Source organism: Lissotriton helveticus, chromosome 3_1 (assembly GCF_964261635.1).
Source record: "Lissotriton helveticus chromosome 3_1, aLisHel1.1, whole genome shotgun sequence".
Taxonomy (NCBI): domain Eukaryota; kingdom Metazoa; phylum Chordata; class Amphibia; order Caudata; family Salamandridae; genus Lissotriton; species Lissotriton helveticus.
In genome coordinates this window covers 1737208852-1737227997 of record NC_136061.1, presented here as the reverse complement: position 1 = coordinate 1737227997, position 19146 = coordinate 1737208852, and positions in this window count along the sequence as shown.

The following is a 19146-nucleotide window of genomic DNA, read 5'->3' as shown; positions in this document are numbered from 1 at the left end:
TTAACTGTTCTGTTGTATTACAGCGGAAGGTGTGTGGTATGTCATACTATGACCATTATAGTGTTCATACATTGTTCTGGAAGCGTTGAACATGGAAAGCTCCAGAGAGGAATGTTAGGATTCAAACAGAGAGGAGGTTAGAGCTATGACATGACACAGATGGATGGGGTTGATTATGTTATACGTAAATAAAGATAAGTTTGACTCAACTACTTGGTCGCATGTACCTTTCCACAAACTCTTTTTATTCCCTACTCTTTGACTGGTCACATTGGTCCACTCACCTGCACCCAACCTAAATTCGACCCACCCACTTTGGACCATCACTTCATCCATTTGACCTCAAATAACCCACACAACTCTCAATCACTCACAAACTAACCCAACACTATGATCTTTAATTGGAAAATCCACTCTAATTCTTTTAACCTCCTCCTAACCAAATCCATAATGACTTCACCCTATTGCACAACACGAACTCTGCTGAAGACATCCGCAACATCCGTTGCATAGTTATAGATGTGTAGGTTCCCCTACACATCTTTCTTCACCCTACGGTCATCGTAAATTTGTCCTGGATTTCCTTTCATGCTAGATCCCTGAGAGCATGATGTGCCTCCTACCATGCAGTTGGAGGTACCATGAAAGCCCACCAACCACGACACTTGCAAACTGACATTCAGTTCCCTTGTATTGTCTAAACTCCTATCCCTAAAATATCCATTCTTTGCTCACGCCAATATATCTCACTGGTGAATGTCAGGAACTCAAGTAGGGGAAATATCTGAAAAGATTATTCTCCCTATCAAGATCTGCAATGATTCAGGTAGTAAGATTGGAAACAGGTACAATATCACCGAGCTATTTCTGGCGTTGTCTGAATTTTGGAGATGGGCAAAAGATATCACTATGGTGTTAGAATGAGATTACGCTCAGTGAACTAAAATGGGCTAAGGGTGCCAGGAAAAACCTTGAGGTCATATGCAGGGAAATAAATGTTAGGATGTGCTCCCAGACCCTGCAGTTAGAAACCTCGAGGAGCGAACTCTGAATCCTAACAAAGGAAATTTCCAGAGAACATGATAGGCAGTATTTAAAGGGGACACCATCATCCCAGTTTATGCTCAATTCATGGCAAAATGAAGAGTGGTTCCTTTTTGTGGATTCACTGCCTAACCGTTGGCTCAAATATGAACTATTTAAGCTAAGAATCAATATTGATCCCATTTATTGCAGTGACAAGGTAAAAAATGGCAATGATAGATGTAGCAGGTAAATGTACATGAAACTTGAGTGTAAAATGCAACAATATTCACTTCCTTATGGATTCTCTAAAAGTCCAGAGCATCAGAAAACCATTTTAAGACCGCTTTTTTTTTTTTAAATATGGCACATGTAACCATGTGCAGCCAGTGGCACTCTTAATGGATATGTGTTACCTGGATGTTCCTTGTGGTATCGGGAGATTTATGGTCACTGTAAAAAGATTCCTATTGAATCATTAGATGGATTGCCATTTTTAAAGTTTTTTTAATCTATTTTACATGGAGATGCCAGTGTATGCCTCATAAGCCTATGATATGATCTTATTCTGATATGCTTTATGATAATTACATTTCTATGAATTCTATGATTTGTTTTTATCTGTTATATACATTTTTATGATATCTAACTGAATGCATATATTTTAGGAAGATTATTGTTTGCGTGTTCTTATGCTGTTTAAAGACCAATGGTCTAAATTAACATACTTTTTGACAGACTGACTGAATATATCTCACTTTACCCTTTCCTTTAAAGAATCTACAACTCTCTTTCCTTCCAATGTTAACCATTTAAGTACTCCTTCTACATTCTTTTTACCTGTTCCTTGAACTCACAATCAACCTTTTCCACTCCCCTTACTTTTCAACATTCCTGTTCCACTGGTTTGTTCAACAACCTTCACCTCCCTTCCAACCACATCCACAAAGAAGAAACTTCCTGTACTTAATCTGCCTACATATCCTGCAAAGTAGGAGGGTCTACTGAGCAACCAACTTATTAAATCATTGTTCCTTTCCTTATTTGTCCTTACATTTCTTGCTCACTTATTAAGCAGCAAACTACTATTCTCCATCCAACTGTCATGCTGTCTCTTGACTCCTTTCTTCTTCAAAGGCTATGGTGTTCAACAAATTTGCTCTACATCTAACCACTCACAAGCTACCTGCAGCTCTTTAGCCTTGTGTTCACACACTCCATTCCACCAAGGCTCTCATATTTTTACTTTATTATCTCAGCACATCATAACCATTCATAAGCTATTCTTATTTTGCTCGACTTACCAGCTGCCTTCGATACAGTCAACTATGCTATTTTAATTAACTAATCACTATCTAACCCCTTTCATTCAGCGTCCCCTTACATTTCTCACTAGACACTTGGATGACATTATTGCCTCCTATGTCTACTTCCACCATCTGTAAGATGAAGACACCACATATTCTCTTTTCCATCTTTCATACCTCATCTTATGATTGACTATCAAACTTTCCCCTCTCTATATTACATTGGAAAGCTCTGCGATTCCTAAATGCTCAACTCCTTTAAAAGAAAACATTGACTTTCCAGTCTTTCTAAGCAAATTCTCATGATCCTTGAGTCTGTTTATTTCCTACACTGTCTACCAGAAATCTTGGTGCCTTATATGATACTAAAATGTACTTATGCTCATCACTTTCCTTCACAGAAACCTCAGCAACATTCCAATTACATGATATCTTAAAATTCCACATCAGCCTCTCATTTCACATTGCAGAGGATCTGGTCAACCTTTCCTCCCTCCCTGTGTTGTTTCCAGCCCCCTGATGTGCTACCCCTCGGAGTGTAATTTGGCTGTATTAGTTCCCATGACCTTCTTAACCTGAGCCTCTGAACAGAATGAGACTCTGCTGTTGCACCCATACTGTTCGGGGGCCAAGTTGAAAGAACCATACCAGCTTCTTCACCTATCCATGGTGTACAGTTAAACTCCATAGATCTCACAACAGCATGATCATTACCACATCCTTGTAGTGAATTAGCCCAAATCATATAAGAGTATAAGGACTTTTGGAACTCTCTGATTGCTGCTGGGGCACCAGTAGAACTTGCAAAGAGAGATCTCTACTTCCTGCATGCCAGAGGTGTGAGGTCCCAAATTATGGACATGACCATGCCATTTTCTTGAGCCTCCAACAGAGTAAGGCTATGGCTGCGAATGCTTACACCATCCTAATAATAAACTTTGGTTGCTCCCAATAACATACTGCAAGAAAATGGGTTATTATTGGTTGAGGGAGATGGAACCCACTCAGGTTACAATCACAATCCATGTCAGGGTGAACCTCAAAAGTCGCTAAATTACACCATGCTTGACCGTCTGGCACCTTGGCACAAAGCAGTCAGGCTTAACTTAGATGCAATTTGTAACATATTCGCGCAGCACACAGACAGTAATAAAACAAAACCACACCACAAGAAAAATCCCAAACCAAATTAGAAAAATAGAGTAAATTTGAATAAATAAAATGATACCAGAACAACAAAAATCCATACAAGTGTAGATATTACATTTTCAAGATCTTAGCCAAAATGGCTCCTAAAAGCATATAGCGCCACTCACAGTCATCTGGTTGTACTAGACAGGGAGGAAGTCACAAGCTCAGGCCATCCGAAAGTCTTGCACACGGAGGAGGTCACCATGAGCAGGGAGAGGGTTGCAGATCATCGCTGTCGCATGAAGAGCAAGCCTGGTTATGTGGACAGTCATCGCTGTAGGGCAAAGATCTGGCTGGGTGTCGTGGACTGTCATTACTGGGGTATTGCATTTGCAGTCACCTTGGGTTGTCGTTGCTGTAGCATTGTGGAATCCATTTTCTTTGCTTGCTTTTTGTGTGCCACTTGACCGTTATATGATATTCAAAGATGATAAGGCCTGTAGAACGTGCACAGCGAAATGCATGGCCCTTGGTGAACTAATGTACTGTGCTGAAGTCAATATTGTGTAATGCAGTGCAAGTCTTGCATTATCTTGCTAGTCCAGCAACAAAGCACCGTTAAAATACCATATATAGATGAGACGAATTGTCTACCTCTGATTGAATAATGTATTGCTTAGGCTTGGAAAAAACCCTGTCCCAATCACTGGATGCGTGAGGATGACTGGCACAACCAAACTATATCATGCAGGTGGCACGCACAATTAGCTTCTGCTGATTGGCTCTGTTTCTAATAATTATGTAACCTGTCCTGTGTGATGATGGACATTTGATGTATTGGTCCATAGTTACAGAGAAATTCTAATGAACTTGTGATTTTATTGGACATGTACTGAAACGCCTTTTTGTGGTTTGCAGAAATAATGACCATGCTGAACTTCTGCAAATTGGACACTTGATTACCAAGCCAGGTGTCCGTGTGTTCATGTATAAAGCTGCCTTTGAAATTCACTTGTGTCTCTGACTATTTTTATTTAGTTTTAACAGCATGAAGGGCAGATCTTGTGTTTCTTGTTGTCGCTGGCGGTCGCTGTAGCACAAAGAATCGGGGTCACCTGAGTTTTGTGTTTGCAGTATTCGTGGTCTTCAGATTCTTGGTGCATACAGGCATGTGACCAGTAGCGAAGAGCCCTAAAACTTCATGATTTCACCCTTCCTGGCAGAGGAGTGCACTCTGATGCCAGGCAAGGGTCTATGACCAGTGGAGGCCCCTCTTGGGGATCAGAGACTCACTCTAGCAGAGGCTAGCAGGGCTCAGGCAGGTCCCGTGCAGCATGCCAGATAGGCAGTTGCAGAGAGGTCTCTGGAGCTTTTTGTATCCCTCTTGCTCAGAACTGAAGGTCAGCTGACTAGCCTTTGTAGTCCGTCTTGTGATGCAGGGTTCAAGAAGCATGTCCACTCCTTCTTTCTTAGGCAGCAGGGCAGTCTTTCCAGCAGCTGGGTAGCAGGTTAGTGTCACGGAAAAGTTACCTTCTAAATCCGCTGTGAAAAATTCCGTTCACATATGAGGAGGCTGCGAGGAAGGAATTGAGCATCGTGTACCGTCAGCACTGTATCCCAAAGAGCAGGTTGGGCTTTGCCGACAGTCATTGCTATACCCTCTTTTTGCCAGTCATCCCTGGCAGCTGAGCCATGATGCGAATGGTCATGAAGAGCCAACTCTTCAGGGTTTTTACCTTTTCTTTAGGAAGAGTAACTCTGATGACAGCCAATGGTCAAGGACCAGGCGAGCACCTATTGGGTATCAGGAACACACTTCAGCAGAGGCCAGCAGGGTTCAGGCAATCCAGTTGCAGTTCCAGGCAGGTCCAGTTATAGCAGGTCAGCATGTCAGTGCAGGGAGGCCTCTGAAGGTTGTTCACCCCTGTAGCTCACATTTAAGGTGGAGAAATTGATCCTTGGACTCACTCTGGTTAGCCAGGGATGAAGGCAAACAGGTCCAATCATCCTTCTCAGACAGCAAGGCAGTCCTTTAAGCAGCAGGGCATTTTTTCTGGTGGCAGGGCAGTCATTTTTCTAAAACATACACATGTCAAGTAGTATTCGGATAAGCTGCTCTGGAGTTCCTACATTTATACCTGGTGCCAGAATTTTTGTGGGAAGACTCCCTTTCCTAACCCCACATCTGGTTCTGGAACGTTTTTCCCCTTCCCCAGTCTAGGCCCCAAACTGTCTGTGTGTGACAAAAGGTAGGGCAGGCATGGTGTCAGGTTCCTTTGTGTGTGCAGGAGGCAAAGCCCTTTGAAGTGTAAGTGGGCTGGGTACAGCCCCTCCCCAGTCAACCTGCCAGGATGGCCCGTTCTATTCACACCTAAACCCGCTTTGTGTTACTGTCTAGAAGCAATGCACAAACCCCAACAGTAGAGCCATTCGCATGCATGTGCCCCAGGACACTGGCAGAAGGCACAGATGGTTGGGACATGAAAATACTAACCATCTAAAAGTAACATTTTCAGAATTGTGACAAAAAAGCTGACGTTGCAATTAACAATGATTTTAAATTACAATTTAAAATCATTACAATTCATTTGAGTGTAAACAGCATATCTATTCCTGCTCCCAATCCAAAGTTAGAACTTATTAAATGTAATAAGGTAACCCAGCGTTAGTAAATGGGAGAAATAGACTTTTAAAAACTAAAAAACAACTTTAGGAGTTTTTCACTGTCAGGACATGTAAAACTTAAATACACATTCGGTCCATCATCTGTTTTTCTTTGCTTTTGTCGCCCTAAGTGTGAAGGATATGCTCAGACGTGGGTCTCATGCTCACTGTGCCACTGGATTCACTTAGCGTGGCTGATGAGGTAAGATACACTGAAACCGGTCCCAGGATGCTTGTTTCTTGTCCAGGGAGTACACGACCTGGCAGTTCGGACTGAACTGTTCCTATGAGGAGCAGGGTCAAGACTGATTTGCATATGGCTAGGTCCAAACTGGGATGGCATGGGAAGCAAAGAAAATGATGGATTAATCCCTGACGAGTGACTTGGGTGAATGTTTGCAACATTCAGCTTTATGTCCATCATCTGTTCTTTTTTCATAAGCCTTGGTGGCTTAGCAAAGGAGTGAGTTATAAGTATGAAAAAGGAAGGTTTAGGCCTGTGAAAGGTTTATTTTGGCAGGTTGAAATGGCATTTTAAATCTGCATTAGCTGGCCTGAGACATGGTTTACAGGGCTACTTTAATGAGTAACTGTTCGAAATTGGGTCTCTAGTTGACAGAGGGATACACTTGGTTGAAGTTTGGACCACAAGGGTAAGTCAGATACACACCCTAAAATAACTTTTGCACAATCTCTGGTAGCTTGGCACAGAACAGTCAGGCTTAACCTAAGATACAATGAGTAAAGTATTTGTGCAACACTTAAAACAGTAAAATAGTGAAAACACAACACAAAATTATACCACACCTGGATAGATAAATAGAACTTAATGTAGCGAACAAAACAAGCCAAAAACAACAAACTTCCAATAAGAAGAACCACAGTTATGGATTTTTTAAGAATATCTGCAAATATAGTGCTTAAAGCATAAAGCGCTGTTCGGAAACAGGGATTAACCTTGTCCCGCTGAAAAGTACCTTGGCTGGAGGATGCTTCGACGTTGGGGGTGAGATGCGAGGAGCAAGAAGGCAATGTGTCAGTTCCGGTCCTTAGAATTCATAAGCAATTTGTCGCCAACGAACCTCACACTCTGGGATGCTTCTTTGTTGAGTAGCACTGAATGTAGGCAATGCGTCATCATCAAGCTGCGTAGCTAGTTCTGCGATGTCCTCGAAGCACCTAATGCATCGGGGTGATCACATTTTATTTACAAATTATTTTTCAAAAAACTATTCCATGTTTTTATAAGTCTGGCATAAACATTAGAGCATCAAGGACATATTACAAAAAGAAAATATTCAATTTGATAGCCCATGCATTTCATAAACCATACAATCCAACCCTTTAAATATTTCATACATGCAAAAAGAAAAGAAAACAGTTAAAAAAACAAATGCGCTCCAGTTCTAAAGTTTGACAAAAGGAAGAGCCATGATTAATTATGACAGGAATGTGGGCTCTCTCAATGACACACACCATAGGTTTAGAATGTCAATTCCTTATTAGGCCTTAAACCAAGACATAGAATAGATTTCTCAAAGACAAGAGGGTTCCTTAAGTGCCAAAGTCATTTTTTGAAAGACTTCCTGTTTTTTTAAGAAATTGCTGACACGTTTAGAATCCTAGAAGTTTAGGGGTTCTCCTAAGGAGCACGAAACTAACGACACTGCAAGACAAAAATTGGTGGGGGGGGACTTTATAGTCATAATTTCTTATTGACTACAATAGTTCTGAATGGGCTAATGATCACTTTGCAGCTCTGTTCAAACTCACATATTTCTATTTTCATTCGGAGATGGATTTTCTTCACGTCGACTGAGTGGCTGTCCTTTTCTATTATCATTCATCTGATTGAAAACATAAATATTTGGGAATGGTTACCATTGCCAACAATTGTTTCATGACTTTAACCATGAATGTATTTCTTCGAACAATGACTCGCTTGCTTTTTGAAAAGCAGCGAAGAAATCCTGCGGGGGACTTTTATTTCATCCTTTTTGTGTTGTTTAAACACTGCAGGTTAAACGTTACGCAGCCCATCTACGAATAGTTTTCCTCCATTGTAATACCAAAGCTTCCCGCTGGAAACAATGGGCGGCATGAGTCTCAGTGTACGATCATATTAACGAAGCAGCGTGGTGGAACTGCGCTTCTAACAAAATTGTTTACATCGTGAAATAGTTTTTTTATGAAGACAAAGTCACATTTTATCCAAACATTTGCAGACAGATGTGTACCAGTTGCGAGGTGAAGGAGGTCGTGTGACTTGTAAAACAATCTATATACACAATGTAACCGCAAAGGTCTCACAAGCTGTTTTACACAATGTTGTATCAAGCAAAGGGAAGGCCAGCTAAATATGGACCAATTCTATAAAGACGGAGCTTGCTGCATGCAGCACCTTACTTGTTCATAATCAACTCTGAAGAGATTCTACGGTAGGATTTCAGTTTATCATGGTGACCACGCCTTGTCTCTGGCTGTTCTGTGAAGCCGATATGCTTTAGCTATTTTTTGTGCTCTTTGATGTCACACACTCATTGTTGATTGGTTCATTCATTCTTCCAGTTCAGATTTAATTCGTTGAGGAGTGCAAAGGGGAGGAGCCAAATTCAAAAGATGCTGTCGATTTTTTGATGTATGCTAGTTTACTCTTAAAGTAAGATGGAATGTTTCCTCTTTGGAGCAGAATCTGTCTGTGGCTGTGAATGTAAAATATTAGGAATCTCACAAAATATTCGCCCATTCTTGTAGTCTGACGGCTTTTAATGCTGAGGATACATCAATCAAACCATGTCTAGGGGAAAGAGCACATGCACTTTACCACTACTTAGCAGTGGTAAAGTGCTCAGAGTCCTAAAGCCAACAAAAACAAGGTCAGAAAAAGAGGAGGTGGGAGGCAAAAGGTTTAGGGGTGACCCTGCAGAAAGAGTAATTTCTAACAGTGGTACAATGAGTGTTTTGTCACACTAGTAGCATTTCATTTTTAGGCTCTGGGTACAAGTAGTACCATTTACTAGGGAGTAAGTTAATTGTGGCAATCAGGAGTAAGCCAATTTTACCATGGTATAGGAAAATAGTCTAATATTTTATTACTGGTTAGCAGGGAAGAAGTGTCCTAATTTCAACAAAAACAAATTCAGGAAACAGAAGACAAGAATCCGAAGTGACCATGCAAAAAGGGCCAGGTCCAACACATACTTTATCCTACAGAAATATAGTTCAATGCTAACAGGTCCTGGAGAAATTAAATGATTGTGTGATAGCAACATTATTAATATGATTTTAAATGTAACAGAAGTAAAGTTCTTACTTTGTAAAACAATATAACACTTGCTGGACAATGTGGGGACAGAAAAGACCCTTCATGGTGATAAATGTGTACCCATGCCATGATTGTCACAGCTGCTTGGATATCTGGATCCCTGCTAAACATTTTTGGTCATAGGGGAACATAAATCATGTGTGTGTGACATGACCTAGGCCTGTCTCACTTTAATGCGGTTTAGTTAGACCAGGTGGGGAATGACAAGTGCTGCCCTCGTGAAAGTAGAGGGATAGTGCCATTACCTGGAGTTAAGTTACAAGAGCAGGTGGCAGCAGGGTACCCATTTTAATTTCAGCAGAATGAATAGTGTGCACAGGCCTTTTAACCTGTGTCACTGGAGTAGGACTTAATGGCCCACTCCTGCAAAGTTCCATGGCTGCACACTTAACTCACCCTTAGCCCGCAGGAATTGTGTATAGTGGCGGACAACACATCATACTTGTGTGTGTGTGTGTGATGGGATGCATGTGGATGCCTGTGTCTGGTACATAACCGGGAGGCCTGTGGGTTCCACTTTGAGAAAATTGGGCCTGGAATGGCTGGAGAGGTGAAGACTGCAACCAACGAACAGGAGATTGCTAACATTCTTGAGGACTGGGGTGGAACATAAACACTCAAGGGAATAGGCAAGATATACCTTTCGGTTACAATTTCTGTACTATGACAGAGTACTGACGGAAAGAGCGGGGCTCCCTTCCTTGAGTTGTAACCAGGTTGAGGTGGGTTAGCTTGTCCTACAAATTTGGACAAGTTACAGTAATACCGAATCACATACAGGATTACTGGTTTGGTATCATTGTTTATCTTATCTTTTGTGCACATTTTTTCAGCAGCAGCTTCGTTTACCCTTTGGTCCTGATGAAAGCCTAAATACTTTTATAGATTGCAAAGGCTGACACATGTCGACCGCTTTATACATTTTAGCAGTTTAATTTTATACTGCTCTGCATTGCTTTATAATCCTGCCAGTTCGGGCGAGCCAATAAAGAATCTTTTCATCCGCACTATGTAGTTTTAAACTCATTCTCACTCACTTATCGCGCTGAACCCTCACAACACCTTACTACTCACATATGACATTTTAGCATCCGTATCAGCTCTCAATCACTAATGAAAACATCCCAGAGCTCCTACCTCGCAGTGAGGGGCTTGTAAATATGCCCCTTTGATTCCAGGAAGGGTTACCTGGCAGAGTGGCAGCGTGGCAGTGTGGCCTGGGACTGATAAGGCTAGAATGGTGGACAAGAAAATAGTGATAGAAAGGAACCTTTATAGGGAATATTTCACTTGAGGCTGCTAGAAAGGTGTGATGCCAGGTTACTCCCTCGGCCTGTGTTGTGGATCAGTCAGAACTGGAGCCACTGCTGCTGTGTCAGACAGTCTGTTTGAGAAAGGGCAATAAAGAGGAGAGTGCACATCAAAGGAGCTGACACCCCAACATGCCTTTCAAAGGTGAGACACTAAATCACATAAGTGTATGATTTTTGGAAGCCTCGGCAGAGTTCGTGGAACTCTGCCAAGCTACACGGAGTTCCGCGAGCTGCTGAGTGGGCTACCTCGTGCCGTTCACACTGATTTTTTGTGCCGGGTGTTTATCCCGCACTATAAAATCAGCATGAACAGCAGCTTGCACAGTACAAAAGGGCACTGCTCCTTCCTGCCACTCGAGTAGACGTTCTACTTGAAATGCAGCTTTCTCAACGCGAACAGAAGGTTTCTCAATGTGAGCGGCGTCGACCATCCACATTCGCCCGCCTTGAGAAATCTCACTGGAAAGTGGTCTAGTGTTGGATTTTCCTTGCTTGTGCTCGCCAACTTACCATTGGAGAGCGTGAGCAAGGAAAAACTCAGCTCCGTGGAGTGTAGTTTTTCGGAACTCTCCAAGCTCAGTCGAGTGTGGAGTGTGAAAAACTTCGCAAACTCCATGAACAGAGTGGAGTTCAGAGTCCAGGCTTAGTTTTTTTACTATGAAGGTGGAAGCATGAGTCAGCACTGACTCATCAGGAGAGGGACTATCACCAGGACTTCTTGATGCTTGAACCAGCGCTAGGAACTAAGGTCTTCCAGTCTTCCTGCTGGGGGGGCCATTACCTAGGAAATCGAGATCACTTGACTTGACCTTGAAGCATCAAACCTCTGTCCGCCTGCAAAGACTAGTACACCTTCTGAGGAGGAGAGTGCCTATTTTTTTTTATTTTTTTTATTTTATATGCTTATAAAGCGCCAGACTAGACCCCCGAAGGGGTATCTCCGCGCTATAACTGCAGATGGAAGTGAGAATAAAGAATGTAGCCGGATGTAATATGACCATTAGTTGCTAGGAAACAAGTAAGTTTTTAGATTTCTTCTAAACATCATGTGGTTGGTAATAGACCTTAGTTCCGGCGGCGGTGTGTTCCATAGTGTGGGTCCGGTGTGAGCCAGTGCACGGCCACCTTGCCTGGTTTTCTTAACTCTAGGTACCTTCAGTAGTTGCTGATTGCTGGAGCGCAAAGAGCGTCCTGGGATATAGGGCTGAAAGATGTCAGTAAAATACTTGGGGCCCATCCCTGTTAGGCTCTTGTGTATAGTACACAGGGTCTTGAACTGAACTCGCTTCTTCACAGGAAGCCAGTGTAGATGAGTCAGTAGGGGGCAGGATGGTGTCCTTGGTGGGACATTCATGACAATCCTTGCTGCAGTATTTTGAATAACCTGCAATTTCTTGATTTGCTCCTCGTTGGCTCCAAGGAGCAAACCATTGCAGTAGTCTACCCTACTGATAACAAGAGCCTGCACCAGAGTTTTTCTGTGGTGGTCCGGTAGATAGGGGAAGACACGTCTTAACATCCCGATAGCCCGGAAACAGGTGCCGGCTACTTGATTGACGTGATCCTTGAAAGTAAGTTGTTGGTCAAATAATACTCCTAAGTTTTTGACCTTGCTATTGGGGGTGGGGACAGGACCTATTTCTTGGGGCCACCAGTCCGATGACCAAAGTGCCGTCGCTTGACCGAACAACATAACTTCGGTTTTCCCGACATTACACTGCAGACAGTTTGATGACATCCAGTCTGCAATGGCTCTCATGCCATCTGCAAAAGATTTTTTTATTGCAGGTGTAAGATTTTTAAAAGGAAAAAGGAGTTGGGTGTCGTCAGCGTACGACACAGGGGTGAACCCGAAAGATCTTGCTAGGTTGGCAAGGGGGGCCACATATATGTTAAAGAGTGTGGGGCTCAGACAGGAGCCCTGTGGCACTCCCTTATTGAGCTCCCTGTGGGTGGATTTATGGGAGCCCAGCCTAACCTCTTGGGAACGCCCGGACAGAAAGCTCTCCAACCACGCCAAAGCCTCTCCTTCTATTCCCACCTCCTTTAGGCCTAGAGTCGGCATACCTGCCAAGGCCAGTAGGCTCTGTGAGGAGGAGGAGAGTAAATGCAGGGAGTGATGCCCAGTGGGACTCCTGTCAGTGGATCCTGATGAATGAAGTATGAGCTGTTCAGTCTGGTCAGGACCATTGCAGAAGTGATTCTGCCAAGTCGGTGACTCCCTTGTGCAGGAAAAAGCCACTGTGAAATTCGGGCCATGCGCATGTGTGCGCTGAGTCATATGATCCTATGTGAGCCAGGAGAGGGAGAGACACCATGAAAATCGAACTGTAGCCCATGTGTGTGGCAAGTTGGTTAACCCATGTGTCCCAGTAGGGGTGCCACTATGAAAGTCATACCATCACTCCTGTGTGCCAGAGTTGACTTCCCACACCCATGTGCTGGGAAGGGGAGCCACTATAAAGGCATGGACTTCACCTTTGTGCAGGTGGCCCCCGTGTTTCCAGAAGAGGGGTACCCTGGAGCCAGGAAAATGCTGGAAAAACTGACTGATCACTGGAGGAGCTAAGAAAAAGTCCAACTTCAATTAAATCATCCGGACTCTGAGGAGGATGTCTCAACAATGAGGAAAGACTGCATAAACATGTCAGACCTCAGCGTCTGAAGACTGTAGCCAATGAAGTAACGTCATGGTCCTCGGAGTTTCTGGCTGCCCTTGCGTAGGGTACGACTGTTCGAGGCCATTGGGACTGTAGGAAGTTTGCACAAACTTAGCAGTCGGGTGCTGCTTACTTAACTCATAAAGCCCCACCTAGACTTTGTTTATGTTAGGCTAGCATGATTCACATTGGGGAGTGGCCTCCTGTTGCGAATGGAGAATAACAAACCACACAAAAACGATTAGAGGGACTCAGGGATTCCGCCCTGAATGATGCTAAGATATCATTTTAGTGTTGCAATGCTATTCTTTGTGTGCTATATTAACATACTCCTTTTGCCATAAAAACAAGTATTTGATTTTACAGGCACCTTATTGTGGTTACTGTTTATACTGCCACACCTACATCCCGCCGAAGGAGCCTGAACTGCTCAGCTCACTCTATGACAGAGATTGAAGTGCTGGATGGAGTAGGACTTGTCCCAGTTACCCAGAACCCACAGTAGGTCGGGCCCCGGGACATCAAGCGCAACGGCCTCCATCCTCATGGTTGGTCCTAGTAGCTCTTGCTTGCCCCATGGGCCTCTGAACCGGGTTCTGACAGCCATTCTATGACCTAGTGTGTTACTCATGGGCTGCATGAATCTATCTTCTGTTACAACAACCAACTTTTATCTCAAGTCTTGACCATTTGCCCCCACTAGCCTTTGAAACTGAAAGTCTAAAAAGGAGGATCTTGGTAAAACATTGAGCTCGCAGCAGTAATTAGCTCCTCTGGGTCCAAAGACTGTAAAGCAAAAATGACTGCACGAACTGCCTTATTTCCTCTTCATTCCATAAACCTCGAGGAGTTTGCTTGACACGCCTTTGCTATTAGTTCTTCCTTTTCGTTAATTGAAAAGCCCTCATACTTGACCTCAGAACCGCCATAACTTCTCTAATTACATTCGAAAATACCCTCTAGAAATACCTTGTGAACAGAAACTTTCAGCACGTCTAATCCTAGCTATTAGACAGTGGCCTTTCCTCTGCCCTTGCCATCTCTCTTTCCTGCTCTTCTCCCACACTGATGCCTTTGTAACTCTCTCGGCACAATGTCTAGTATGTAATCTTTTATAATCTGCTGTCTTCTGTCATCCTTTGCACTACCTACAACTGCACAGCTCTATGTAACCAGCAAATCGATATTGTCCATGTGTATCCTTATGGATGCTATGTACAATCTTTCTTGTCCAAATGTATTTGCTCGCCAATAAATATACATTCAAATATCTACAGAGGAAACCGTCTATGTCTCATCACTACAGGCCACCTATTCCCTGGTAATACAACTCCCCTGCACCCGTGAAGGCTCCATCTCCTTTCCCAGTGACTTAGCTGTTTACATCAGTAAGCAGGCCAAATAGTTTTGCAGAGGGACGGAGGGAGGGCAGGGAGGGATGTGGGAGAGGGGAGGGGATGGGAAGCAGAAGTAGGGAGGCAGGCAGGCAGGCAGGCGGGCAGTCTCTGGCCAAGGCTGTTTTAGACTAGGTTTGCCAAAACAACACCCCAATCTCCCACAGTATTAGAATTAACCATACTCATGCCCCTCTCTAAGACTATGGAAGTATGAACAAGAATTGATTCCAGAACATCACCTTTGAAAGTTACCTCCTATGCCCTCCTGATATAAGACGTTGAGTTCTGGGATGACAAGTACGCGCATGCTATCCATCCATTCTGCCTTAATCAGCAATGCAGAATAATAAAAAAAGACCTTTCCAGCTCATGAGAGGTACTCGAGGTCTGGTAACTAGTGTGGACACATGCCAGATATACAGCAGAGTGGGGCAGAAGTGAGCCACCTCCTTCAGAATTACTGGGTTCAGCATCCCATCATTGGGACAGAACAGATAGGACCACTACCAAGAAGGCAACATGTGTTGACCTTGACAAATGGATAAGGCCTGTGAGGACCCATCATCCCTTCTTTTGACATAGACAGCCCTGTGTCCGTCTAAGAGGTGCACAAGCCCCTAATTAATTAATAGGATGGTAATCTCTTAATTTCTATTGGAGATTATTCTTTATACTAATTTAGCTCTTTTTATTCCCATTAAAAGGCACCATTACATTTTCAATCATGGATTAATGAAGTAAATCTAATGTTTCAGTCCCAGGTTTTACTCTTAACCTGGTCACACCTGGGGTTCTTCAGTCCTGTGGCAAGAACACTAACAAAAGTTGATGGAGCGAGACAGAAAACAAAATTTTGTTTAAACTCGCAAAGTCACATTTCCATAACATGAATAAAATTATTAATGATTTGTGATATGTTGTGCTAATACAACCTAGATTAAACTTTACACGTGGGGGGACTAACATGTGTGCTCATAAACGTGCATAAATGTTGCATCTTTTTGTTCGTGCAAAATAATAAAATAATTTATTGTTTTCGTTTTTGTCATTACTAACTGCTGCAAACTTAAACGAAGCATGTGCTTGTTTTGCTTTTCCTTGTCTGTGTGATGTCATTTCTACTATTCTAGGTGCATATGGGTCTCATTGAAAAACGGAGACTGGTAAATATAAACGCTGCTTTATTTGTTTGCAATGGCTAGGTAACATTTTGATTAATCGGGTGGGTTAATTAATTAGTAAACCATGGGGTGGATACAGAATATACTTTATTTCTTACATTAATACTTTTCTTGTGTTTGTTTTATACTAGAAAACATAAGTTGCCTGCTTTTGGGCCTAGTTATTTGAGCCGCAGAAAAAGAGCTGATCTATAATTCTGCAGAAAGTCACGAGACGCCCATTCTGAATAAAACGTTTATTGAAGCTGCATTCACAAAGCAAAAACTGATGAGCTGACATCATTCTGTCGGACATGGCCAAGGTCGAAAGTGAACTTTTTGTCAGTCCTTAACTTGGCATCCGCGGAAGTTGCACTGAAAGACTATGGAAGCTGCGAGGATGACTTAATACAAAGTTGCAATCGCAGGAAGCTTCTGGCTTCACGTGGAAGAGACAATGGTCTTTGTAAGACATGATTTTGTGGAACTTTTTAAGAATCGGGTGACTTGTCACTTGTCACTCTCAGCCAATGGGACGTCGTAGATTTCTGAAAACTTTCCTTTGCTAGTTTAGTTAGCGTAGAAAGGTATAAAAAGTCATGCCCTTAGGGTTGGGCTGGCTGCTGCTTTCTGACTTTCCGATGAGGGTGATGTGCTGTTGGACTTTGCGTGGAGCACGTAAGAATCCTCAAAGATCTTTACTTTAATTTCTGTCTATTTAGCTCAGTTAGGGAAATAGGTTTTAGAAATGCTAAACTTTATATAATTTCTTTAAAATTGATTCAATTGCTTAAATTGTATTTTTCCATATTTCTTACCATCATGCTTGCTTTATTGCAAATAAATTTCATTTATAAAACTTACAACATATATATCATAATTTAGAAAATAAAATCTTACTTTTGACAAACAAGCTGGTCTTGATTATTTAGAAGTATAGGTTACCATTAGCTAGATCACGTCACCTATGGTGGTCGTTTAAATGGTTGGGTTTTATTCTAATGACAATATTCTTTCTGCAAATGTATAAAATTGTATATAGTGTGTAGATAATGTGTATATAGATTTATTCTGACCACCTGATTCAGTAGGCCCAAAATATATCAGGTTCATAAATGGGTCCATATTTAGTATAGAATTTTGTTTATAGGTTATGAAGTTGGGTAGCGTAGTTTATGATATATTTTCTATAGCCCGCTGGATCAATTCTCTGGTAGCAGAAATTGATGGTTGCTAAGAGGTAACCAAGGTAATATGTTGGTTGCTAAGGGTTGCGTCATGGTATGGAAATAGGATCGATGTTTTAACACATGTTAAGTTCGTTTTTTCGTGCCTATCTGTAAGCTATACCGGTATAGATTGTGTGGCGAGAAATTAGTCACGCAAGCCATCTGTTCAGTTTGTAGTGATATCGCCGAGTATCACAAGAGGTATCGCCGTGTACCATAGTGTTGTCGCCGAGCAGCACAGTTTTAGGGCTAGGTCTGAATCTTGTATAGTGAGGATTTTCTAAGAAATCAAAGCAGCATGAGAATAGGGACAAAGCGCCTTCCATAAAACTCACTGTGATGAAAGTATTAGTTATATCCGAGCTTGAGTGAAGGGTAAAATTAACGTCGGTACATGATTATCTATAAACAGGTTAGAGTCCTGTACGGGTACATGTTTCATATCTATAAACAGGTGAGAGCCCTGTACGGATAACGTCGTTATTTTGCTAACGGTGCATGAATTCTATAAACAGGTGAGAGTCCTGTACGGATTTCATGTGTGTTTGAATTTAGGGAATTTTCCGTGTAAAAGTGCGAGTTTGAATTGTATTTTATGTTCAAGTGGAACTCTTAGAACTTTCACTTCGCGGTGGGTTCAGAGCAAAGCGAGTTCATAATTATACGTGTTAGAAGGGTGGGGTAAGGTTACTCTACTGACAATTGAATATTATCCTTAGTGTGAATAGCGCCGTCTATTCCGAAATGTGGATACTTGAATGTATGTAAACTATCCTAAATAGTGAAACGAACAGATGTTGTCTTTATAGTCATTGTTAAGAATTAATTTACACTGAAAAGTGTCCTTAAAATGGCGCTGTGAAAAGATTTTGTGAAGGAGGGGTAAGCGCCAGGAGTGAGAAGCGAGAAACCGCAGCTGCTGTGTACGTCACAGAGCCGCACTGGGATTGGGTGACCTACGTCACAAGCTGTATTCTGATTGGCTCTTGAGTCTCTGACGGCCTGTAAGCTGATTGGTCGTTCGGAAAAACTCTAAATTTATTGGTTGAGCAGAAAAGTGACGCAGCTCAACTGCCATTGGCCTGTTGGTGTGTTTCGCGCACGGATTGGTTGTTTTGCGGAACATCCCGGAAATATTTTACGAACGATTTTGTGAATTAAATTTAACTCTTAAAAATGAGTTATCATTTTAAACATGTTGAGAAAAAGACAACATTATTTCAGAAATTTAAGAATTTATTTTCACCTGACAAGAAAATCGAAACGCGAGGTGGTAAACTACTTCATAAGTATAAAACACCTGCAGCGTACATGGAAGGTGAATACGGATATCATACTGTCTTATGGTTCGACAGTTGGAAACGTTATACTAAAAACGATGGTGTTTTAGCTTGGCCTGATGATGGTTCATTTAATGTAAGAGTTTTAAGAAACTTACGAGAGAAAATGAATGCTCTTGTTCCAAAACCGAGACCAACTCAATTTGAAGCTTTAGTTGAGTGGGAAGACGAGATGTATCAGTTACAAAGAGAAGCTAGTGGAATTAAAAGACCTTCTAAAAATCCATCATGGAAAAGAGAAACTCATGAAGATAGATTGCGAATGTGGAGACAGGGAAACATGAGTGAAGGATTATATTTAATTCATGAAATGGTAATGGGTTCTCCTACAGGGAAATCTATGGAAAGTGAATCTGAGGATGCAGTTATGGAAGAAATATATACAACTGCTAGAAAGAAACAGCCAAATCAGCCTTTGAGACCTCCTAGATCATGGTCTACTCCGGTGGTTTCTACTGAAACTTCACCGAGTGCACCTCCAATTAGTGAAGCTCCTAAACTTTATCCAAATAATAGTGAAATCACTGAAACTCCTAGAAGATCAGAATTTGAGAATGCTCGAAATGAAGGTAGACATTTTACAATGACTCCAAGAGC